The sequence below is a fragment of the Macaca mulatta genome, chromosome 10 (genome assembly GCF_049350105.2).
Source record: "Macaca mulatta isolate MMU2019108-1 chromosome 10, T2T-MMU8v2.0, whole genome shotgun sequence".
NCBI lineage: Eukaryota > Metazoa > Chordata > Mammalia > Primates > Cercopithecidae > Macaca > Macaca mulatta.
This window is the reverse complement of record NC_133415.1, coordinates 31,990,445-32,015,913: the sequence shown is the minus strand read 5'-3', so window position 1 is coordinate 32,015,913 and position 25,469 is coordinate 31,990,445. Positions and strand designations below refer to the sequence as shown.

General features: G+C 47.1%; 4 long non-coding RNA genes and 1 pseudogene across 4 annotated transcripts in view; 3 read left to right on the top strand and 2 right to left on the bottom strand.

Annotated features, from left to right (window-relative positions):
• Positions 1-25,469, top strand: part of LOC144331930 (uncharacterized) — a 66,398-nt gene that overhangs the window by 19,187 nt on the left and 21,742 nt on the right. The window contains exon 2 of the long non-coding RNA XR_013399544.1: positions 6,095-6,289. This is a non-coding gene — a long non-coding RNA (uncharacterized LOC144331930). The remainder of the gene's footprint in view (positions 1-6,094; positions 6,290-25,469) is intronic.
• On the bottom strand, positions 2,508-25,369 carry LOC107000560 (uncharacterized). The gene is made up of 3 exons (XR_013399554.1): positions 25,186-25,369; positions 24,906-25,075; positions 2,508-4,113 (listed from the first exon to the last, which is right to left on the bottom strand). It is a non-coding gene; the product is annotated as an uncharacterized LOC107000560 (long non-coding RNA).
• LOC144331944 (uncharacterized) lies at positions 13,058-18,096 on the bottom strand. The gene is made up of 2 exons (XR_013399564.1): positions 16,445-18,096; positions 13,058-16,257 (listed from the first exon to the last, which is right to left on the bottom strand). It is a non-coding gene; the product is annotated as an uncharacterized LOC144331944 (long non-coding RNA).
• LOC144331943 (uncharacterized) lies at positions 20,472-24,793 on the top strand. Its single transcript, XR_013399563.1, has 2 exons — positions 20,472-20,535; positions 22,929-24,793. It is a non-coding gene; the product is annotated as an uncharacterized LOC144331943 (long non-coding RNA).
• LOC695168 (transmembrane emp24 domain-containing protein 2 pseudogene) lies at positions 21,992-22,847 on the top strand (annotated as a pseudogene).

Sequence of the window (25,469 nt, the reverse complement as noted above, 5' to 3'; positions counted from 1 at the left end):
GTCAGATGGTTTTTGGTGTGTGGGTTTACTTCTGGGTCCTCCCTTGTGTTCCACTGTGCTATGTGGAAGCAGGTACTCAGTTTTTCCATGAAATTTGAAATCAGTGGGTGAGATGCATCTGATGTGGTCTGGATGTCTCAGGATTGCTTTGGAAGAAATTCAGGGTGATTCATGGTCCCATATGAGTTTTAACATCATGTATTTATATTTATTTAAACAAATTCGCCGAATAGTAAAGGAATACAATGAGAGAGTAGAGTGCGACATTTTGGTCTTTGCATACATTGTGGAATGACGAAATCAGGGTATTTAGCGTCTCTGTTATTTCGTACCATTGTTTATTCTTTTGTAACTAGAAGCTTCTGTATCCTCCTTTCAAGCTATCTAATACTGTTAACCCTGGTCACCCTGCTGTGAAATAGAAAAACAGGATTTCCTTCCTCTCGTCTGGAACTTTGTACACCTTTCCAATCCCTGCCCATTCCCCTTCTTCCTCCCAACCTCTGGTAACCATGATTATGCTTTCTAGGTCTTTGAGACAGAGTTTCTCAGCTTCTGCGTGAGTGAGAGGATGCAAAGTTTGTTTGTGTCTGCCTGGCTCATTTCATTTACCACCACGTTCTCCAGGTGCAACCGTGTGACTTCCGTGATGGGATTTCGTTGTATTTTTCTGGCTGAAGAGTATTCCAATGTCTACGCAGGGGACAGTTTCCTTATCCCTTCATCTGCAGATGGACAGGCAGGCTGATTTCTCATCTTGGCCATTCTGCATAGTGCTGGATTCCACCTGGGAACGCAGATAATCTCTTCCGTGGCTTGATTTCATGTGCTCTGTGTATACACCTAGTAGTAGAATTGCTGGATGAAATGGTAGTTGTAGTTTTAAGGTTTGGAGGAAACTCCAAGTGGTTTCTTTAGTGTGTATGCTAGTTGATGTTTCCATGAATTGTGGAGGCAAGTTCCCTTTCTGTGGAAATCCACACCATCATTTTTTGTCTTTTAATATTTTTCACCATTTTTTTTTTTTTGGTATCCATTCCATCTAGCGTGAGATGGAATCTGAGTGGTGGTTTTGATTTTGTGTGTTTGCATGATTAGTTATATTTGCCAAGTTATTGTTAATTTGTTTTTAATTTGATGTGTAAAAGTGGGCAGAGGACCAGAAAACATGAGGTTAATGCACAGGTAAAAGATAAGATTATCAACGTGGCTGATTCACACCAAAACATAAATGAAACCACACTCAGATTCTATCTCACTCCAGTTAGAATGAATTCTCCCAACAGTTGATGGCAGTTTCATTGCTATAGAGTGTATGTATGTAACCAGAGGGTGCAAGGGACGTTTTGATATATACGTAGCATCATGATCAAATCTGGCATCTCTGTGACCTTCCATCGTGATTATTTCTCTGTGGAGAGAACATTCAGAACCATCCTTTCCAGCTGATTTTGAAAAATTCCCTCAGAGGTTGTTGACCCTGGGCACCCTGCTGTGGACTAGAACACCAGAATGGATTCCTCACCTCTGAGTGTCACTCTGTACCCGTTACCAATCCCTGCCCATGCCCCCTCCTCTCTCCAGCCTCTAGTAACACCTATTGAAAGTTCTGCTTCTAGGAGACAGTGTTCTTGGGATTCCATTTGCCTAATGTCACGCAGTGTGTGTGTCTCTCATTTCATTTCACCTAATTGTCTTCAAGGTTTCTCCAGGTGGCTGTGGATCACGTGATTTCCTGGAGTGTTGTGGCTGAAGGCTGAAGTGCGTTGCATCGTGTATATCCAGTTCATTTATCTCTTCATCTGTGGATGGACAGTTAGGTTGATTCCATATCTTGGCTATTGTGACTAGTGCTTCAGGACACATGGGAAGGCAGATACCTCTTCAACACAGGGATTTCGTTTCCTCTAAATGTGTACCCAGTGGTGGGGTTGCTACCTGGAGTGGTAGTTGTACTTTGACCTTTTACTTTTTTAAGAAACCTCCAACAGTTTTGCATAGCGTGTATACTAATTTACATTCCCACAAAGAGCATACAAGCGTTTTCCTTCCTGCAAGTCTACACCAGCCATCACCTTCAACAATTTTGATTTTTGTCTGTTGTCTTTTGTAATATTCATTCTAACTGGAATTATATGGTACCTGACTACAGTTTTGATTGACATTTTTGTGAGGATTAGTGATACTGAGAAACTGTTACCTGTGAGTCAATTTCCTGTCTTCTTTACACACACGTCTATTCATCCTCTTAGCTTGGGTATTTGTTGTTGTTTTTCACTTAATTTATGGTAGGTGTTAAATAACCTATTTCAGAGGTAGGACTTTCCATAATTCGCTCCCAGTCTTTAGGATGCATTTTTTGTTTGTTTGTTTCATTGTTTCCTTCCCCCTGTAGAAGTTCTAAAGTGTCACTAGTGTCATATTTGCATATGTTAGCAGTAATTTTTGTATCAAGCCTCTACCCCACAAAACACACACACACACACACACAGAGCCAAGCCATTGCGTTATCTGTGGGGGTATTTCCCCTAATTTTTCCTTTAATGTTATGATCATTTTTTACTTTTTGCAACCTGTGTGCGTGGATACAGGTTTCCCAAAATAAACGCCCAACCTATGTTTTCTTATAGGACCTTTGCAGTTTCAAGATTGAGTTTAGGTCCTTAATTCATTTTGTGTTGATTTTTGTGTACCGTGCAATGTAAAGGTCTTATTTCAGTATTTTGCATGTGAATATTGAGTTTTCTCAAAATCACTTCTTGAACCAGACTCTCTCCCATTGTGTCTTTTTGGTGTTTTGAAAAATATGTTCCCTACATACCATGTTGGGTTGAGTATTTGGCTGCCTCATTCTGTCCATTGGGTCCTCGTTCTGTGTTTGTGACAGTTGTGGATTGTTTGGATAACTATAGATTGTGTTTTTTCATTATTATTTTCTTCGCTTCTTTCAATACTCTTTACTCTTATTATTATAGATTAAAGGGTACACATGCAGGTTAGTTACATCTGTTGATTGCATGACACTGAGGCTTGGGGGTGGGGTCCCAGCAACTTCATGACCCAGGCAGTGAGCGGAGGACCTGCAGAGCGGGTCCCTCTCCCTTTTTTGGGTGGGGCATCTGGTAGTCATTCCCGGTGTCTGTTGTTCCCTTCATGTTCAGGTGTATTGGTAGTTTAGCTCCCACTTGTAAATGAGAACATGCGGCATTTGGTTTTCTGTTCGGGGCTTAGTTTGCTTATGATCATGGCCTGCAGCTCCATCCACATTGCTGCCAAGGATGTGACTTTTCTTTTACGGCTGCATGGTGTATAATACATTTTTGTTATCTCATCCACTGTTTTATTTATTTATTTTCTTAAGTTTTTGAGACAGCCTCCCACTCTGTCATCCAGGCTGGAGTGCAAGGGCACAATCACAGCTCACTGCTGCTTCAACCTCCTGGGCTCAGGTGATCCTCCCACCTCAGCCTCCTGATTAGGCAGAACTACAGCTGCCTGGCACTGCATTCGGCTAATTTTTGTATTTTTTATAGAAATGGGATTTTACAAACACTTTGCTCAGGCTGATCTCGAACTTCTGGACTCAAGGGATTCACCTGCCTTGGCCTCCCAAAGTGCTTGGATTGCAGCGTGAGCCACTGTCCCAGCCTCGTGGGGTATCACTTCTGTAGCACACTATTAACCACACAAGTCACAGACCTGGCCCGGATTCAGGAGGAGGGGAAATAGACTCTCCCTCTCAGTGACATCTCAGTGGGACCCGTAGCAAAGTATCTTTAGCCATATTTAATTTACCACAGGTACTATTTTCCAGGGCAGAGTATACACCTTAAATCAATGATTGTTATGTAACACCGCTGTGTCTTCACTTGGTGTAAGGGATGGAAAATAGAGATGGCGCCACCTTCCTCATAACTCTCTGTGACTCACTTGAAATTTATGCTCTGGTCCCTGCAACTTCAAGCTCTACATGTTAAGAAGTCCTGACTTCCAGAAGGAAATTATTTCCATCAGTGGGCATAAGAGTCTCGCTGAACTTTCAGCTACGGCTGCTGCTTGATCACTTTTAGCGCTGGTGCCAAGAAACCATCCAGAAGAGAAAAAAGTCACAACCTGCAGGGAAAATTGACTCTGATTATCAGCGGGAGGTCGGCCTGCTGCCACGTAATACAGCATAGGGAAGAATCTCTTTTGTGCTCATTATCCCATGCTTTTCTCAAATGAAACAAACTTCATGTAAAAAGCAAGTTGATCTGTGCAGTGGAAGGAATTTTTATACTGTGGTGCTTTGCCAGCATCCTTTCTTAGAAATGATTTGCCCATAGCCTGACTGCTGGTGGCTCCCAGTTGCACCCCATTCTGTCATCATTGTTCACCATGTTGATGAAGGAAGAATGCCCCACCCTAAATAGCACAAGGTAGCTGAACACATGACACCTTGCGCTGGACAGATGTGATCGACAGCAGCTTATGAGTTACACATACTCATGGCCTGGAGAAGAGGACGCCACGCACCAGGCAGGGCCACACGAGGGGTGCACTCAGGAATAGAGTGAAGCAGAGGGGCGTAGAGGCAGGCTTTGTAGGAACAAGGGGGTGTGGTGGCCTCTGGTGCCTGTGGGAGGATGTGGTTGGCTTGTTTAATGGGCTCACAGGAGATGGAGACACATGAGGTTGAGGATTGATGGGGGACACCAGTTCAGCCAACAGGGGAACAAGCCAGGCAGGGAGCAGGGGAACTCACGTGGCTCCTTTGGGGCCTAGAAGCCTCAAAGATGTTGAAGCACACTGGACAATTTTTCTTGTTCACATTTGAGTTTTGTATGTGGGTGTTTTTAGTATTCACATCCACTCTAATTAAAGGAAGCTTTGCCATTCCAATAAATGCACTCCACAGGTCAGTTCTGGGGAGGAGACCCCTAAAATGCAATGCGCATTGTATTCTTTCTTCAGAGAACTGTAGTTAAAAAGCCACAAAATTGGCTGGGCATGGCAGCTCATGCCTGTAATCCCAGCACTTTGGGAAGCCGAGGTGGGTGGATGAGGTCAGGAGTTCGAGACCAGCCTGGTCATTATGGTGAAACCCTATTTCTACTAAAAATACCAAAAAAAAAAAAAAAAAACTAGCTGGGTGTGGTGGTGGATGTCTGTAATTCCAGCTACTCAGGAGGCTGAAGCAGGAGAATCGCTTGAACCTGGGAGGCAGAGGTTGCAGTGAGCCAAGATCTTGCCACTTGCACTCCAGCCTGGGTGACAAGACTCCATCTCAAAAAAGAAACATAAATGAAACAAAAAAAAAACTCTCAAAACCAAAAGGAATCTTTCTAGCATGTCACTTTATAACCAGGAAGGAGATTTGGGGTTATGACTATTTAGAAGATGAAGATACATGCAGTAGAAATAGTATTAAAATAATTCATTAAAACCACCTTTACACATTTATCAAGTTCAAAGTTACATTACAGATCGGAATTGGTGAGTTTTGTTTTTTTAAATAATTTTTGGCTTTGGCTGGGCACGGTGGCTCATGCCTGTAATCCCAGCACTTTGAGAGCCAAAGCAGGCGGATCATGAGGTCAAGAGATCGAGACCATCCTGGCCAACATGATGAAACCCTGTCTCTACTAAAAATACAAAAAAGTGTCCAGGTGTGGTCTTGTGCACCTGTAGTCCCAACTACTCGGGAGGCTGAGGCAGGAGAATCGCTTGAACCCGAGAGGCGGAGGTTGCAGTAAGCTGAGATCGTGTCCACCGTGGCGACAGAGCAAGACCCCGTCTCAAACAAAACAAAACAACTTCAGGCTTTGTGGGCCATGTGGTCTTTGATTACTCAGTTTTGCTGCTGCTGTTGCACAAAAGCAGCCATGGACAATAGTAAACAAACGGGCATGGTTGTGCTTTAACAAGACTTTATCTACAAAAGCTGATGGCAGGCTGCACTGGGCCCACTGGTATAGTTTGTCAACCGCTGTTACAAAGTATCTGTCCTCAAAAACATATTTCTTAGGTCTGTATATTGCCTTATTTTTTAACCTTCCTTAAGCTGAAATGATCAGCTTATGAGGTATCCAGGCAATATTCTCTCATTTTACAGACAAGAAGCCTGAGGCACAGTAACTTTCCTGGGAATCGCGGTGATGAGCAGCAAGCCAAAATCAGATTTCCCTACTCTTGTCCCACACCCTGTGGCTCAACCCAGCTGATTCACTGGACTCCAGTCACCAACACCAAGTTGCTACCAGATGAGCCAGTTTTAAATCACAGGAAAAAAAACAGAAAAGAAAATTAGGTAACTACTTTGTAGCAAGCTGGATTTTATTCATTGTCAGGTTTACCTTTTCTATGTGTTTGTTTATGTCTGTGAATTCTGTTTCAGTAGAAGCTACATTAAGTAAAAACCTACCTTAAGCTTTGACCTGGTGTCTTGGTAATTGACCTATTGATATTTGGATTTGACTGGGAGATTAGATGCTCCAGTAAACACGATGAACAAATAAGGGTAACTTTTTCTCTTCCTGAAAACTTTAAAAACTATTTCCTCACTCAATTCTTCTTCTGTTCTCATGTTTCATTCACCGTATGAAAGGCTGTGGCCCTGTGTTCCGAGAAGCCCCTTGTCTGAAGCAGCTGCTGCTCCAGAACAGGCAGATCTCATCACAGGAGCCTTGTTTCTAGAGCGCAGCCTTGTCACTGCTGTGAAGGAGAATGTTTAATGCTCAAACCAGGGCCTACTTAGGCTTTCCCAGACTTGGCTTTTCTGAGATACTGTAATTAAATTGAAGAGGTAGTTATTCTGGGATTAAACTAGGAAATCGCATCTTCTTATCTGTATCTGACTTCATTGGGTCCTGCTGTTATTGATCTACATTAATATGGTCTTTCTGCTAAAGCATAGTTTCCCTGGATGCTGAATGTGGAGCCTTACAGTTTTGGGAATGGCTCGGCAGAATTCTTCTTTGGAAATTGGTGAAGATAGGTGAAGTATATATAGATCTAGGAAGGTGGAGGGTTCCCGCAAAAAAAAAAAAAAAATGCCCTCACAGAGAACTATGCACTTAGTGTCATCATATACAATGGGCAGCACACGCAGGCCCCTACTTTTCCTTCATGAAGGACAGGTGGGGAGGATCTCTGGAGGCGGTGCTTGCTCATCCACCGGCCAGCAGCCTCTCCGCTGTCCTCTCCGCCTCCCTTATCATCCACACTCACCTTTGTGGTGCAGGACACGCTGGCTTGCTGGCTTTGTTCTTTGACCTCATTTCATTCTGAATTTTTAAAGCTTGATGTAACTGGTTTTACCCCTTCAATTCGAAAAGTTTATTTTATAAATTGAAATATTTGTTGCCACATTTTTCTCAGATGTTTAAAATGTAGCTGCTTTATTTGTAGACAGTGCATAGAGATAAATGCTGGGGATAAGGATGTTTGTTTTTAACCTTGTGTTTGATCTCTGGGTTCTAGGGAGTGTGGAAAAGGAAAGTGGTATAAATTTAATGACAAGGTTACAGAAGACTTAGACCTAAATGATGAGCCCTGGAGTGCAAATGCTTTGGTGAAGCACATTTTAAATTTAGTTTTCTATAAAATTGGAAGTAGGATTATTTACATTAAAAATAGAATAGGCTATTTTTTTTCTAGTACTGCTGCTCTGGCTATATATAGAACCACGAGTAGGTGGGGGAGGGGAAGCATGCTGTCGAAATGAGTATCAAAGAGAAACTGATAAATCTAACCTTAAAAGTTTCAGGAGAAGTAGTTGTCCGTTAAAATTTTCAAATTTCCTTTTCACTTACATAGGAGCATAACTAGAGAACATTTTTTTAGCACCTGTACTTTTACCATATTCATGAGTCAGCGTGGCAAAGCAGTCTCTACCTCCAAACCCCCACTCCCAGGACAAAAAATGTATGAGAGAAACTACATCAAAAAACCCAATCACAGTTAGCTGTTTGAAAACCATTTGGCAGAGATCTTAGCATTTCTGAAACCTAATTTTGAAATATTCTAGGGGCATTTCCAAATTTCTGCCTGTACTAGATAAACTATATTCAAGTTCCAGATCATGCCACTGTAGTCATGTGTACAATGGTGGTTAAATAGAGTATCATTGCCAGAAATTATCTAGATTTGGCCAGTCTGCAGAAATTGCCAAACGAAGCCAGGGATGATCCCACCCTGTGCCACAGAACATACTTTTAAATGTTACTTGCCATTTGCTTAAATTTGTCTTCCCTAGGATATTTATCCTCTTTCCCTTACTCTGTTACCAAACAGCTCTTATTTCCTGCCCGTCCTCGCTTATTTCCTGCCCTATCACCCTCCAAATGAGGGATCGATTTTGGTGCCAAACTGAGGTCCCCTGACTTCCAGTCTAAGTGATACCCTAAAAAGATCCTCGTTTTACTTATGCTTTGCATTCAACACATTTAGTGAGTAGTTACTTGCTGGAGTCATGGGCCCTTTGTTTTAGATTGTCAAGACAAGAAAATTTTATTTAGATTTCTCAATGCAGTGCTGTAAAGCAAACACACACTTGTGTACACCAAAGATACGGAATGCCCACGTGCTCTTCCACCAGAGGGGGTGTGATGAGAACTCCCTGGGATCACCAAAGAAGATTCGAGTCAGCTCTGTGTAGCAGAAAGCTGAGGGCCACTCTGTTCCATTGTGAACCCAAAATATGTGAGACAGGTCTCAATAAATTTGGAGACTTGACTTTGCCAAGGTTGTGGATGTGACACACTCAGGAAGTTTTGAGGACGTGCCGAAGGTGGTTGGCTACAGCTTGCTTTTAGACATTTTAGAGAGATGTGAGAGATCAACCAATATATGTAAGATGTCCGTTGATTTTGTCCAGAAAGGCAGTACAACTTGAAGCATGGGAGGGGGCTTCCAGGTCATAAGTAGGTAAGACAAATGGCTGCATTCTTTTGAGTCTCTGATTTGCCTTTTTCTGATTACACAATTTATATGTGAGAGGAGGGGAGAGTAATCTTCACTTACGCCTTAGTCTGGCTTAAGGAAATTCCTTGTGGGCAAATGGTGAGAGGGGAAGTATGGGAGGTATGTAGCCTCTTTGTCTTTGTAGCTATCTTAGTTAGGAATAAACTGGGAGCGGGTTTGCCTGATGCAGTTCCCAGCTTCACTTGCCTTTGGGTTAGTGATTTGGGAGTCCCGAGATTTCTTTCTTTTCACACCACATAACTTGTTTTATGATGTAGTAGGTGATAGTGTGATCTTTGAGAGTGTAGTATTTGGGATTTGAAGATAATTAGCTAAGCTAGGGAGAAATTCTTAAAATAATCCTAAAAAGAAAATAAATCCCTTTTCTTGCTTATTGCTTCCTGGTCTTTAATTCCTTGGCAATAACATACTTTGCATTTAGAAACATGCATGTAAGTTATTTCCTTCTAGAATTGAGATTTTTTAAAATTTACACTTGAGATTCTTTGAAAAATGTTGGCAGCATTTATTGAATTACACTTCACGTCCGAAACAGTACTATGTCAACACTTTCAGAATGTTGCTTTTTTTTTTTTGAAACGGAGTCTTGCTCTGTCTCCCATGCTAGAGTGCAATGGTGCAGTCTTGGCTCACTACAACCTCCGCCTCCCAGGTTCAAGCAATTCTCCTGCCTCAGCTTCCCTAGTAGCTGGACTACAGGTGCGTGCCGCCACGCCCGGCGAATTCTTTTTTTTTTTTTTTTGTATTTTTACTAGAGACGGAGTTTCATCATGTTAGTCAGGATGGTCTCGCTCTCTTGACCTCATGATCCGCCCACCTCGGCCTCCCAAAGTGCTGGGATCACAGGTGTGAGCCACCGCGCCCGGCTAGAATGTTGTCACTTTTTCAAGGTCTTGTCAGTGAATTTGCCTTTAATATATTAAATAAGGAAAGTATATAATTTATTTTTATGTGAAAAATGTGATTAAATATGGTTTATTAAGTTTGAAAACTTGGTTCAATACTTCACTGTTATAAGACCTTGAATGTGTGGCTCTAAGATGAGTTTATTTCACTATTTAATGGTCGTAATGGTGGAAACAATACCTCACAGTAACACGTAGGAAGAATTCATTTTCCTGCTTACTAAGTTACGGTACTTTTAAATCCCATGTGCCGGCCGGGCGCGGTGGCTCAAGCCTGTAATCCCAGCACTTTGGGAGGCCGAGACGGGCGGATCACGAGGTCAGGAGATCGAGACCATCCTGGCTAACACCGTGAAACCCCGTCTCTACTAAAAATACAAAAAACTAGCCGGGCGAGGTGGCGGGCGCCTGTAGTCCCAGCTACTCCGGAGGCTGAGGCAGGAGAATGGCGTAAACCCGGGAGGCGGAGCTTGCAGTGAGCTGAGATCCGGCCACTGCACTCCAGCCTGGGCTACAGAGCAAGACTCCGTCTCAAAAAAAAAAAAAAAAAAAAAAAATCCCATGTGCCAATTAAGTAAAAATTTGTGTTAAAATTTGTCCTGCAATTTTTAATTTTTTATGTTACTCAGTTCTCCAAACTAATTGGAAGATACTGAATTTTAAAAATTACGTAATTAAAACATTATAATTGTATATACTTAATGAGGCCCAGTTTGATGTTTTGGTACACATACACATTGTATAATGATCAAGCAATTTAAGTCTAACACCCTGTTCATTTGAGTTTGGCAAGTTTTAAAGTTACTAAAACAATAGTCACTTTCTACTAGACAAAGTTTTCTAGTCCTCTTAGGTCAGTTCCATCTTCACCAGCAATTTCATGTCAGTCGTCCCCTTGGTCCCGTGGACCTAATAATGCCCAGCTGTCCATTCTAACCAAGCTGGCTTAAAAAGAAAAGACTTTGAAAAGAAAAGCCTATTTGGAGAAAATGCCTGTTTAAATATACCAGTTAAGAACCATGTGAGAAATCCTAAAAGGGAGAATCCAAGTAGACGTCAGAGTGTACCTGGTAGGTCCAGAAGCACTCCCAGTGGCCTTTATCTGGATTAGTTATGCCTCTGGGGCCACATCTTTTCACCCACCTTATCTTACGAATCTTTTATGCCAGGCCACAGAGGTGGCTGCAGAGCTAGTACCATGGAGTGCTAAGGACACAGATGTGAATGTACACTCAAGATTGGCCAGCACCATCACTGAGCTGCTGTATGATGTGAGATGACACCAGACAAGAGAGGCATGGGGAGTGGGGAGTAAGGAAATACATGGCTGAAATTAACTTATTTTACCTGGAGACAAGTGAAGGCTCATAATCATTGGGTAATGACTAATAGAGCAATGATGGCCATTCTTTATTGTGTACCTACTCTGAGCTACGAGCTTTAAACAAGTCTTCAACTCTTAAAATAAAACACTCTCAGAGGGTGACAGGTTGCATTTCCATTTTTTCAGATGAAAAAACAAGTCCAGAAAAGGAAAAGTGAGCATCCAGTGTCACAGAGCACGGATTTAAATTCAGAACTTCTAGCCAGTCTAGGCTTCTTACACTAATCAAAAATGACAAGCAAAGAATTTATATATATATATATATATATATATATATATATATATATATGTGTATATATATATGTATATATATATATGTGTATATATATATGTATATATATATATGTGTATATATATATATATGGCTGGATGCAGGGGCTCACACCTGTAATCCCAACACTTTGGGAGGCTGAGGCTGAGGGGGGAGGATTGCTAGAGGCCAGGAGCTGATCAGCCTGGGCAACATAGTAAGGTCCTGTCTGTACAGAAAAAAAAGCCAGTTGTGGTGGCGTGCACCTATACCACCAGCTGCTCCACAGGCTGAGGCAGGCAGGAGTTCAAGGCTGCAGTGAGCTGTGGTCACACCACTGCAATCCAGCCTTGAGTGACAGAGTGCGACGCCTCTCAAAAATTTATAGGCGGGGCCCAGTGGCTCACGCCTGTAATCCCAGCACTTTGGCAGGCCAAGGCAGCTAGATCACGAGGTCAGGAGATTGAGACCATCCTGGCTAACATGGTGAAACCCCGTATCTACTAAAAATACAAAAAATTAGCCAGGTGTGGTGGCATGTACCTGTAGTCCCGGCTGCTTGGGAGGCTGAGGCAGGACAATCGCTTCAACCCGGGAGGCGGAGGTTGCAGTGAACTGAGACCACGCCACTGCACCCCAGCCTGGTGACAGAATGAGACTGCATCTCAAATAATAATAACAATTTATATAAAGAAATACAGATGTGGGTGGAGAGGTGGAAGGGAGTATGGGCTGAATCTAGGCAGGAACCAGAACCAAAGGGGCCATGTGTGCTGATTTATTTAAGCTCAGGAGCTGTGAGGGCCACTGAAAGACCTTGTGTGGAGACTGATGTGATCTAATTGGCCTCCTAGCAAAGCCCTAGCTAGCAGGGGTGGAGGGGGATGGGTGGGAGGGAAAGAGAGTAGTTGGAAAACCCATCAGAACAATCTAGGCAGGAGATAGCATGGCCCTGCTGAGGCTTCCGGAGTGAGGATGGAGAGACAGGCAGATTGGGGTGCTGTTTAGAAGGTGAAAAGTGGTGTGAATGCAGACACGCAGTCTTTCGCTGAGGTGGGAACAGGTGGATCAGGTGAGAGAAATGTGAAGAAACCAATAGGACTCGTGTCTCCCTATGCGTGTGGAGTGAGGGAGAGACCCTAGGGATGACTCCTGGGCTTCTGACAGGGAGAGTGGATGACTGATGCCTTTGGCTGAGACACAGGACCTTCTGGAGGAGTAGCAGAGGGTGGGGAAGAAGAGGCAGGGTGAGCCTGGCTTTCTACCTGGTGAGTTCGGTACCTGTGGGTTGTCCAGGGAAGAGAGCTGGGAGGTGGTTTTATACGTGGACCTGAAGCTCCATCTAAGGCCCAGCAGCCTAGGGGGAACTGATGTGACAGGCCGATGGAGTGTGCACAGTGATGAGAGTGGAGCGCAGGGCTGCTTCATCGGGGAGCACCGTAGCCCAGAGGCTCCTACCTCTGAGCTTTCTGAAGGTCTGAGAGAAGATCAGAAACCTGAGTAGAAACCTCTAGCTTATTAGAAAGAAACCAAAATACCAAGAAAACCAAAATGTAACAATCTTGCAAAATATATTTCAAAAGCAAAATTAGAGAAAGGTATTCAGTCTCTCATCTCCACAGTGAAAATGTTTCGTGGGATGTGGATGCGTTTTAGTATATTTAATACATCTGATGTGATGTAGGCGAGGCGTCTTCCAAAGATGTCGCTCCTAACATCTATGAAAGGAGGTGGGGTGCGAGAAGGCATCTGTTCCTTCACTGGGACCCATACCCTTCATTCCACAGCCACCAGGATGCTCTCCTTTTTTCCGGGGGAGAACTCCCCGTTCTGGCCTTTCCTCCATCCTACCAGGCCCATCACCCTTGCAGAGGGCATACATGTGATGCTGCGTATCAAGTTTGTGGGTTCATAACTGAAGAGCAGTTCCCACAAGATCTGCTCCTGATGAACCCTATCTGGGGTCACCTGCTCCCTCGGGTGTCCCGTTGTGGCCTCCACATGGCTTGATCTGCTCACACAGTCCCACAAGATCTGATGAACCTCATCTGGGGTTGCCTGCTCCCTCGGGTATCCCGCCGTGGCCTGCAAAAGGCTTGATCTGCTCACGCAGTCCCCACAAGATATGATAAAACTCATCTGGGGTCGCCTGCCCCGTCGGATGTCCCACCCTGGCCTCCACACAGCTTGATCTGGTCATGCGGTCCCCACAAGATCTGACGAACCTCACTTGGGGTTGCCTGCTCCCTCGGCTGTCCCACCGTGGCCTCCACACGCCTTGATCTGGTCAGGCGGTCCCTACAAGATCTGGTCACGATGAACCTCATCTGCAGTCACCTGCTCCTTCGAGTGTCCCACCGTGGCCTCCACACGGCTTGATATGGTCACGTGGTCCCAAGATCTGGTCCCGATGACCCTCATCTGGGGTTGCCTGCTCCCTCAAGTATCCCACGGTGGACTGCACACGGCTTGATCTGGTCACGCTGTCCCCACAAGATCTGATGTCAACAAACCTCATCTGGGGTCGCCTGCTCCCTCGGGTGGCCCACCATGGCCTCCACACAGCTTGATCTGCTCATGCGGTCCCCACAAGATCTGACGAACCTCATGTGGGGTCACCTGCTCCCTTGGGTGTCCCACCGTGGCCTCCACACTGCTTGATGTGGTCACGTAGTCCCCACAAGATCTGGTCCTGTGAACCTCATCTGGGGTCGCCTGCTGCTTCGGGTGTCCCACCGTGGCCTCCACACAGCTTGATCTGGTCACGCTGTCCCCACAAGACCTAGTCTCAAACCTCATCTGGGGTCTTCAGATGGCCCACCATGGCCTCCACACAGCTTGATCTGCCCAAGCGGTCTCTGCAAGATCTGATGAACCTCATCTGGGGTTGCCTGCTCCCTCGGGTGCCCTATCTTGGCCTCCACACAGCTTGATCTGATCATGCGGTCCCCACAAGATCTGATGAACCTCATCTGGGGTCGCCTGCTCCATCGGGTGTCCCATCATGGCCTCCACGCACTTGGTCTGCTCAGGCGGACCCCACAAGATCTGACGAACCTCATCTGGGGTTGCTTGTTCCCTTAGGTGTCCCACCGTGGCCTCCACACGGCTTGATCTGGTCAGGCGGTCCCCACAAGATCTGATGAACCTCATCTGGGGTCTCCTGTTCCATCGGGTGTCCCACCGTGGACTCCACACGGCTTGGTCTGCTCAGGCAGACCCCACAAAATCTGACGAGCCTGAACTGGGGTCACCTGCTCCCTCAAGTGTCCCACCGTGGCCTCCACACGGCTTGATTTGGTCAGGTGGTCCCCACAAGATCTGGTTCGGTAAAACCTCATCTGGGGTCGCCCGCTCCCTTGGGTGTCCCACCGTGGCCTCCACACAGGTTGATCTGCTCATGCAATCCCCACAAGATGTAATAAACCTCATGTGGGGTCACCTGCTCCCTTGGGTGCCCCACCGTGGCCTCCACACGGCGTGATGTGGTCATACAGTCCCCAGAAGATCTGGTCCTGACATACCTCATCTGCGGTCGCCTGTTGCCTTGGGTGTCCCACCTTGAGACACGGCGTGATGTGGTCACACAGTCCCCACAAGATCTGGTCCTGACAAACCTCATCTGCAGTCGCCTGCTACCTCGGGTGTCCCACCTTGGCCTCCACACGGCTTCATCTGGTCAGGCGGTCCCCACAAGATCTGATTGGGTAGAACCTCATCTGGGGTCGCCTGCTGACTCGGGTGTCCCACCGTGGCCTCCACATGGCTTGATATGGTCAGGCGGTCCCCACAAAATCTGATGAACTTCATCTGGGGTCGCCTGCTCCCTCGGGTGTCCTACCATGGCCTCCACACATCTTCATCTGCTCATGCGGTCCCCACGAGATCTGATGAACCTCATCTGGGGTCACCTGCTCCGTCGAGTGACCCACCATGGCCTCCACGTGGCGTGGTCTGCTCAGGCAGACCCCACAAGATCTGACGAACCTCATCTAGGGTCGTTTGTTCCCTCGGGTGTCCCACCGTGGCCTCCACACGGCGTGATCTGGTCAGGCGGTCCCCACAAGATCTGGTCCAGGTGAACCTCATCTGGGGTCGCTTGCTCCCTCAGGTGTCCCACTGTAGACGCCACATGGCTTGATCTGGTCACACTGTCCCCATAAAATCTGGTCTCAACAAACGTCATCTGGAGTCGTCTGCTCCCTCGGGTGGCCCACTGTGGCCTCCATACGGCTTGATGTGGTCACGCAGTCCCCACAAGATCGGATGAGCCTCATGTAGGGTCACCTGCTCCCTCGGGTGTCCCACCTTGGCCTCCACACGGCTTCATCTGGTCAGGCGGTCCCCACAAGATCTGATTGGGTAGGACCTCATCTGGGGTCGCCTGCTGCCTCGGGTGTCCCACCGTGGCCCCCACATGGCTTGATATGGTCAGGCGGTCCCCACAAAATCTGATGGAATTTCATCTGGGTCGCCTGCTCCCTCGGGTGTCCTACCATGGCCTCCACACATCTTCATCTGCTCATGCGGTCCCCACGAGATCTGATGAACCTCATCTGGGGTCGCCTGCTCCATCGGGTGACCCACCATGGCCTCCACATGGCGTGGTCTGCTCAGGCAGACCCCACAAGATCTGACGAACCTCATCTGGGGTCATTTGTTCCCTCGGGTGTCCCACCGTGGCCTCCACACCGTGTGATCTGGTCTGGCGGTCCCCACAAGATCTGGTGCAGATGAACCTCATCTGGGGTCGCCTGCTCCCTCGGGTGTCCCACTGTGGACTCCACACGGCTTGATCTGGTCACACTGTCCCCACAAGATCTGGTCTCAACAAACGTCATCTGGAGTCGTCTGCTCCCTCGGGTGGCCCACTGTGGCCACCACATGACTTGATGTGGTCACGCAGTCCCCACAAGATCTGATGAACCCATGTAGGGTCACCTGCTCCCTCGGGTGTCCCACCGTGGCCTCCACACGGCTTGATCTGCTCAGGCGGTCCCCACAAGATCTGGTACCGATGAATCTCATCTGGGGTCACCTGCTCCCTCGGGTGTCCCACCGTGGCCTCCACACGGTGTGATCTGGTCAGGCGGTTCCCACAATATCTGGTACCAATGAACCTCATCTGGGGTCACCTACTCCCTCGGGTGTCCTACCGTGGACTCCACACGGCTTGATCTGGTCATGCTGTCCCCACAAGATCTGGTCTCAACAAACCTCATCTGGGGTCGCCTGCTCCCTCGGGTGGCCCACCGTGGCCTCCAAATGACTTGATCTGCTCGTGCGGTCCCCACAAGATCTGATGAACCTCATGTGGGGTCACCTGGTCCCTCGGGTATCCCACCATGGCCTCCACATGGCTTGATATGGTCACGCAGTCCCCACAAGATCTGGTCCCGACAAACCGTATCTGGGGTCACCTGCTACCTCGGGTGTCCCGCCACGGGCGCCACACATCTTGATCTGCTCCTGCGGTCCGCACAAGATCTGATGAACCTCATCTGGGGTCGCCTGCTCCATCGGGTGGCCCATCATGGCCTCCACATGCTTCGTCTGCTCAGGCGGACCCCACAAGATCTGACGAACCTCATCTGGGGTCGCCTGCTCCCTCAGGTGTCCCACCGTGGCTTCCACATGGCTTGATCTGCTCAGGTGGTCCCCATAAGATTTGGTCCTGATGAACTTCATCTGGGATCACCTCCTCCCTCAGATTTCCTACCATGGACTCCACACTGCTTCATCTGGTCACACAGTCCCCACAAGATCTGGTCCCGATGAACCTCATCTGGAGTCGCCTGCTCGGGTGTCCTACCCTGGCCTTCAAACAGCTTGATCTGCTCATGCGGTCCCCACAAGATCTGATGAACCTCATCCGGGGTCTCTTGTTCCGTCAAGTGTCTCACCGTGGCCTCCACACGGCTTGGTCTGCTCAGGCGGACCCCACAAGATCTGACGAACCTGAACTGGGGTCGCCTGCTCCCTTGAGTGTCCCACCGTGGCCTCCACACGGCTTGATCTGGTCAGGCGGTCCCCACAAGATTTGGTTCAGATGAACCTCATCTGGGGTCACCTGCTCCCTCGGGTGTCCCACCGTGGTCTCCACACGGTGTGATCTGGTCAGGCGGTTCCCACAAGATCTGGTCCTGATGAACCTCATTTGGGGTCACCTATTTCCTCAGGTGTCCCACCGTGGCCTCCACATGGCGTGATCTGATCATGCTGTCCCCACAAGATCTGGTCTCAACAAACCTCATCTGGGGTCGCCTGCTCCCTCAGGTGGCCCACTGTGGCCTCCACACAGCTTGATCTGCTCATACAGTCCCTACAAGATCTGACGAACCTCATGTGGGGTCACCTGCTCCCTCGGGTGTCCCACCATGGGCTCCACACGGCTTGATGTGGTCACGCAGTCCCCACAAGATCTGGTCTTGGCGAACCTCATCTGGGTCGCCTGCTGCCTCGGGTGTCCCACCGTGGCCTCCACATGGCTTGATAGTCCCCACAAAATCTGATGAACCTCATCTGGGATCGCCTGCTCCCTCAGGTGTCCCACCGTGGCCTCCACATGGCTTGGTCTTCTCAGGTGGACTCCACAAGATCTGACGAACCTCATGTGGGGTTGCCTATTCCCTCGGGTGTCCCACTGTGGCCTCTACACACGTAATCTGGTCAGACGGTCCCCACAAGATCTGGTCCCAATGAACTTCATGTGGGGTCACCTGCTCCCTCGGGTGTCCTACCACACAGAGCGTGATCTGAGCATGTGGTCCCCACAAGATCTGATGAACCGCATCTGGGGTCGCATGCTCCATCGGGTGTCCCACTGTGGCCTCCACATGGCTTGGTCTGCTCAGGCGGACCCCACAAGATCTGACGAACCTGATGTAGGGTCGCTTGTTCTCTCGGGTGTCCCATTGTGACCTCCACATGGCGTGATCTGGTCAGGAGGTCCCCACAAGATCTGGTCCTGATGAACTTCATCTGGGATCGCCTGCTCCCTTGGATTTCCTGCCATAGACTCCACACTACTTGATCTGGTCATGCGGTCCCCACAACATCTGATGAACCTCATGTGGGGTCACCTGCTCCCTTGGGTGTCCCACCATAGCCTCCACACGGCTTGGTCTGGTCAGGCGGTCCCCACAAGATCTGGTTCGGATGAACTTCATCTGGGGTTGCCTGCTTCCTCAGGTATCCCACCGTGGCCTCCACACGGCGTGATCTGGTCAGGCGGTCCCCACAAGATCTGGTCCCAATGAACCTCATCTGAGGTCGCCTACTCCCTCGGGTGTCCTACTGTGGACTCCACACGGCTTGATCTGGTCATGCTGTCCCCACAAGATTTGGTCTCAACTAACCTCATCTGAGGTTGCCTGCTCCCTCGGGTGGCCCACCGTGGCCTCCAAACGACTTGATCTGCTCATGCGGTAAACACAAGATCTGGTCCCAACGAACCTCATCTGGGGTCGCCGGCTCCCTCAGGTGTCCCACTGTGGCCTCCACATGGCTTGATATAGTCAAGCGGTCCCCACAAGATCTGATGAACCTCATCTGGGATCACCTGCTCCCTTGAGTGTCCCACCGTGGCCTTCACACGGATTGATCCGGTCAGGCGGTCCCCACTAGATCTGGCCCCGATGAACCTCATGTGGGGTCACCTGCTCCCTTGGGTGTCCCACCGTGGCTTCCACACAGCTTGATCTGATCATGCGGTCCCCAGAATATCTGATGAACCTCATCTGGGTTTGCCTGCTCTGTCAGTGTCCCACTGTGGTCTCCACACAGCTTGGTCTGCTCAGGCGGACCCCATAAGATCTTATGAACCTCATGTGGGGTCGCCTGGTCTCTCGGGTGTCCCACCGTGGTCTCCACACAACTTGATCTGGTCAGGCAGTCCCCACAAGATCTGGTCCCAATGAACCTCATGTGGGGTCGCCTGCTCCCTCAGGTGTCCCACCATGGTCTTCTCATGGCTTGATCTGGTCACGTGGTCCCTGCAAGATCTGGTCCCAATGAACGTCATCTGGTGTCGCCTGCTCCCTCAGGTGTCCCCTGTGGCCTCCCCACGGCTTGATCTGGTCAGGCGGTCCCCAGAAGATCTGGTCCCAATGAACCTCATCTGGGGTCGCTTGCTCCTTCGGGTGTCCCACCATGGCCTCCACACGGCTTGATCTTGTCACGCGGTCCCCACAAGATCTGGTCCTGATGAACCTCATGTGGCGTCACCTCCTGTCTTGGGTGTCCCACCATGGCCTCCACGTGGCTTGATACGGTCACGCGGACCCCACAAAATCTGGTCCCGATGAACCTCATCTGGGTTCGCCTGCCCCCTCGGGTGTCCCACCATCGCCTCCATGCTGCTTGGTCTGGTCTGGAGCACTCTGGGTGCCCTCTTGCTCCCTACCTGCTCCACGCCTTCTGCCGACTCCAGGCAACTGCATCCTTTTCCATCTCCAGGCAACTGTCCTGTGGTACCACCCTTCTGGAGTAGGTCTTGTTTTTATTGCCCATCCACCTCAACCCGCTCCCACTTCTCAGGGTCTTACTTCACACCCCGCCTGCTTCCAGCACTCAACTCACCTGCCTGGGGCTTCTCAGCTCCTGCCTGGTTACTGGAACTGCCCCTGCACATGGCCTGGAAAGGACTCACCACCAAGTGGATGACCCAGGAGGTAATGGACATATGATTGGATCTCATCTTGGCCAATCATTCTCTAAAAGAAATTTTGTAAGGAGTCAGAAATCTCTTCCACTTAAAAGCAGATGTCAAGAATCCAAACTCTGTGTCTGCCTCAAAAAACTGGAGATTTTCTATATGAAAAACATTCTGGTCAATGTGACCAGTATCACCAACACGATAATATAGACAGAATAACTCTTTCCGATTCTAAGTAACGTGGTGACTTTAGAGGTTTTTTAAATATTTATTTGTAAAATACACATAATATAAAACTTACCATCTTAGGCATTTTTTTTTTTTTTTTTGGAAACAGAGTCTAGTCTAGCTCTGTCATCCAGGCTGGAGTGCAATGGTGCAATCTCCACTCACTGCAACCTCCGCCTCCTGGGTTCAAGCAATTCTCCTGCCTCAGCCTCCCAAGTAGGTGGGACTACAGGCGTGCACCACCACGCCCAGCTAACAGTTTTGTATTGTTGTAAAGATGGGGTTTCACCATATTGGCCAGGCTGGTCTCGAACTCCTGACTTGTGATCTACCCGCCTCAGCCTTCCCATCTTAGGCATTTTTAAGTACACAAAAGTATATTCACATTGCATGAAACCAGTCTCCAGAACATCTTTGCACGCATGAAACAACTCTGCATTTCCCCGTCCCTCCAGCCTTAGTAGTCCCTATCTTAAGTTTTGTTTTTATGAATGACTGGATACTTCATATAATATCCTTTACTTTAAAAGATTCAAAGGTATCCCTAGGATGGGTGAATTAGCCACCCGATTTAGTGTGCGCGTAAACACTCTTCCCCGCCATACATTCATTCTGACACCATGTGCTGCGGGATGTGTTTGGGTGTTGGGGAGACTGTTGAACGTGTTTTTCTATTGGATTGGTTGCCTATTTATTAGCTTGTTGAAGTTCTTTACTGAGAATCATGTGTGCTACAAATACATTTTCTCTGTTTGTAGCTTGCCTCTTTAGTCTCTTAATGCTGTCTTTTGACACCAAAACTTTAAATGTGGTCAAATATATTAGTGTTTCCCTTTATGGTTATTGCTTCTTAATTGCCATTTATGGCATCTTTTCCTAATTTGATGTCCTGAAGATATATTTCTGTTATCTTCTAGATCAGTGCCATGCAATAAAAATATGAAGTGAGACACATATTGCCTATCTAGACTAAATATTGTCTATCTAGGCTAAATATCTAGTGTCCACATCAGAGAGAAAAAGGAACCTGATAAAGCTAATGTTATATCCAAATTATTTTACTTTCAAAGTTTCAGTATAAAAATTGACACATGGCTGGTTATGGTGGCTCATGCCTGTAATCCCAGAACTTTGGGAGGCTGAGGCAGGTAGATCACATGAGGTCAGCAGTTGGAGATCAGCCTGACCAACATGGTGAGACTCTGTCTCTACTAAATACAAAAAATTAGCCTGTCATGGTGGAGCATGTCTGTAATCCCAGCTACTTGGGAGGATGAGGCAGGAGAACTGCTTAAACCCAGGAGGTGGAGGTTGCAGTGAGCCAAGATTGCGTTATTACACTCCAGCCTGGGCAACAAGAGTGAAACTCTGTCTCAAGGAAAAAAAAAAAAATTGAGACATTTGACATTGTTCTTTCTACTTAATTTATTTATTTTCTCCTGCCTCAGCCTCCTGAGTAGCTGGGATTACAGGCGCCTGCCACTGCTCCTGGCTAATTTTTTTTTTTTTTTTTTTTGTATTTTTAATAGAGATGGGGTTTCACTGTCTTGGCCAGGCTGGTCTCGAACTCCTGACCTCGTGATCCACCCACCTTGGCCTCCCAAAGTGCTGGGATTACAGGCGTGAACCACCGTACGCAGCCCGTTTTTCCTACTGTTTAAAATTCTAGCGGGGCGGCAGCAGGAGCACCTCTGGAGGCCGCAGTCCAGGTCCTGGCTTCCGCCCCAGCCCCACCATGGTGACCCTTGCTGACCTGCTGGTGCTCCTAGCCGCGCTCCTGGCCATGGTCTCAGGCTACTTTATTAGCATCAACCCACATGCCAAGGAGTGCTTCTTTGAGTGGGTCGCCTCGGGTACCAAGATGGGCCTCATCTCTGAGGTGGTGGAGGGCGGCTTCCTGGACATTAATGTGGAGATAATAGGACCAGATAATAAAGGGATTTACAGAGGAGACGGAGAATCCAGTGGGAAATACACATTTGCTGCTCACATGGATTCCGAAGTTTGTTTTAGTAACCGGATGTCTACCATGACTCCAAAAATAGTGATGTTCACCATTGATACTGGGGAGGCTCCAAAAGGACAAGACATGGAAAAAGCAGCTCACCAGAACAACTTAGAAGAAATGATCAGTGAGCTAGCAGTGGCGATGACAGCTGGAAAGCACAAACAGGAATACATGGAAATCGGGAGAGGATACATGGAGCCATCAACAACAACACAAACAGCAGAGTGGTTCTTTGGTCCTTCTTTGAAGCTCTTGTTCTAGTTGCCATGACATTGGGACAGATCTACTACCTGAAGAGCTTTTTTGAAGTCCAGAGGCTTATTTAAGAAGCCTCTTCCTGGCTGGTCATGGTGGCTTACGCCTGTGATCCCAGCGGATCACGAGGTCAGGAGTTCAAGACCAGCCTGACCAACATGGTGAAACCCTGTCTCTACTAAAAATACAAAAATTAGCTGGGCGTGGTGGTGTGAGCCTGTAATCTCAGCTACTCAGGAGGCTGGGGAAAGAGAATCCCTTGAACCCAGGAGGTGGAGGTTGCAGTGAGCCAAGATCACACCACTGTACTCCAGTCTAGGTGACAGAGACTCTGTCTCAAAAAAAAAAAAAAGCCTCTTCCTGATGATCCTAAACTCTGAATTCACTGTTTGCCATACATCTTGGTCATAATAATATCATTAGTTTCTCCATTTTTATTTTCTGAACTATACATTCACAACTTATATTTCTTTGTGATTAATAGATACTGGGATATTGGGGGGAAAATACCTTTTCAGGAAAGTTATAGTGGAAATTTGACAGTTGATTGGCATAATTTCTTATTTGAATGCTCCCTCCATTAAGTGAAATATGGGGTATAGTTTTTTATTATTTCTTCTTTTTGTTTTCACAATAAAATGCAGTTTGTTCAGGAAGTCAGCACAAAGCCTGTACTGTACTAAAATGACTGCATTCTTTGGACTCCCTCAATTTATGGTTCAGGTCACTAAGATTTTGTTGAGTCCTTACGAGAAACAACAGTATGAATCTTGATGGTTTCTGCCCATCCTAATGGCAGAGCTCTCTGACTTGGGCGTATGCTGCCAGGCTGGGTACTTTTCTACTTTGTTTTCTTGTTTTGCTTTAAAGCTACAACTCAGCATATATTTTGCCCCATACATTTTTACATTGAACCTTAGGACTCAGTCACCTCCAGTTAAATTGATGACACAAGTAGCTAATAATCATTTTTGGGTTTCTGCCTGACCTTCTCATTGTCTGTTAAAGCTAGTTCCCTGGGTGAGAGAATCGAAATGACTTTCTCTTGTTCTCTGATGATGGGTTTAAAATTGCCAGTGAGTGGTGGCTCTTTTTCTTTCCACACTGGCACATCCACTTCCCTCACTCTTGGCACATAAGAAACATGCATTTACATAATTGGAAAAATCTGGATTTCTGATGCCAAAGGGTTGAAGCCTCTTGGATTTCATTGCAGTGATATATAGCCACCATTTTATTTTTGATCAGCGGTCTTTGTTTCGGGCATCAGTGTCCGCCCCAGGGTTTTTGTTTCGGTCTTTCTTTAGGTCTTTCTTTTTCAGCACATGTAAATTTTGCTTTGTGTAAAATGAAATGACTTTCTCTTGTTCTCCGATGATGGGTTTAAAATTAGAAGAGCCTCTGGTTTTGGTATGGGGACGATCCAGTATTACATTATGACTCATATATATTAGTTGGACATTTTTTTTTTATCTTTGCAACGGGAAAACTACAAGTAATGACTTTTACATAATTAAGTTTGTTACAGGTTTTCATGTTCAGGATAAACAATTTTTCAACCTTGGGTGAGAACACTTGCAACAGTTTATTGAGAAAGGTGACTTTCACCTCAGGACAACTGTTGTATGCGTGTGTGTGTGTGTGTGTGTGTGTGTGTGTGTGTAACACTTCAAAATTGATTTAAAATATGTAAACTTAAAATTGGTTGTATCTAACATGTCTCAGATTTGGTAAATAAATAATTCTTTTTAAAAACAACAACAAAATTCCAGTGTAAGTTCTACACTTAATAGCACGTCTCAAGTGTTCAGTAGCCATGCATGGGCAGAGCAGTGTGGCAGTCCTTCTGCTCTGGATCTGTGGCATTTGTCTGCTTGTCTGTGTTTTCCCCACTCCTACACTATCTTAATTACTATAATTTTCATGATGAGTTCTGATATCTGGTAGGCAAAAATGTCTTAGGAGAATGTGGACTAACCTTGGCTTTTTGCATTTCTGTATAAATTTTAGTTGTCAAATTCTCAAAAATATAGTGAGATTTTAATTGAGATTCTGTTGAATCTAGATATCTAAAGTCCCTGCCATGGTTCTGGAATCCTAGGGTGAATACAAATAAATTCTGGAATAAACAAGACCCGAAAAACATGAACAAAATCAAAACTGAGTCTCGCTCTGTCTCTAGCAGGGGCCTTGTGCCCTCTGAGCTCACAGGGGTAATGGTTCTTGCCCTTACTTTAACCCAGGGCAGGACTTACCCTCCTTGAGAACAGATGAGGTGCTTCCCACTCCTCATTCACCTCTACTTTCTCTGTCTCTGGCCCTGTGGTTTGTTCTGTGGCTACAGACTGAGTTCCATGGAGAAGCCAGGGACAAATGTAGAAGCTTAGGCCATCTGGCTGATCAGGCAGGGAAGGAAAGGAGCAGACTGTTTAGAGAAAGAAAATCAAAGAGGATTAACAAGATGGGAGTGAAGGCAAAATACAGATAGCCGTAGGTGACCAGGACCTGGCCATGGAAAGGGCTCCCGTGACTTACTGAGGCTGAATGCAGGTTTGCCGTTGTCTTGCTTCTCTTTGTCCACCAGGTCAGGCTGCTGAAGCCATGGTCCTGGCCATTCTGAACTGCACCAAAACTGCTCCAGGAGCAGGAAAAACATCTCCAAGATGAGATCTTTGAATCGCCAGCTCTGGTTGCAGGTGGCAGGGCTGGAGGCTGAGTTCTAGAAAGAAGGGCTACGAGGAGGAGTAGGGGGATCGATAGGGGAGTGACAGGAAAAAGTTCAGGGACCACAGCATTCGCAAACAGAGCTAGAAGTAGTA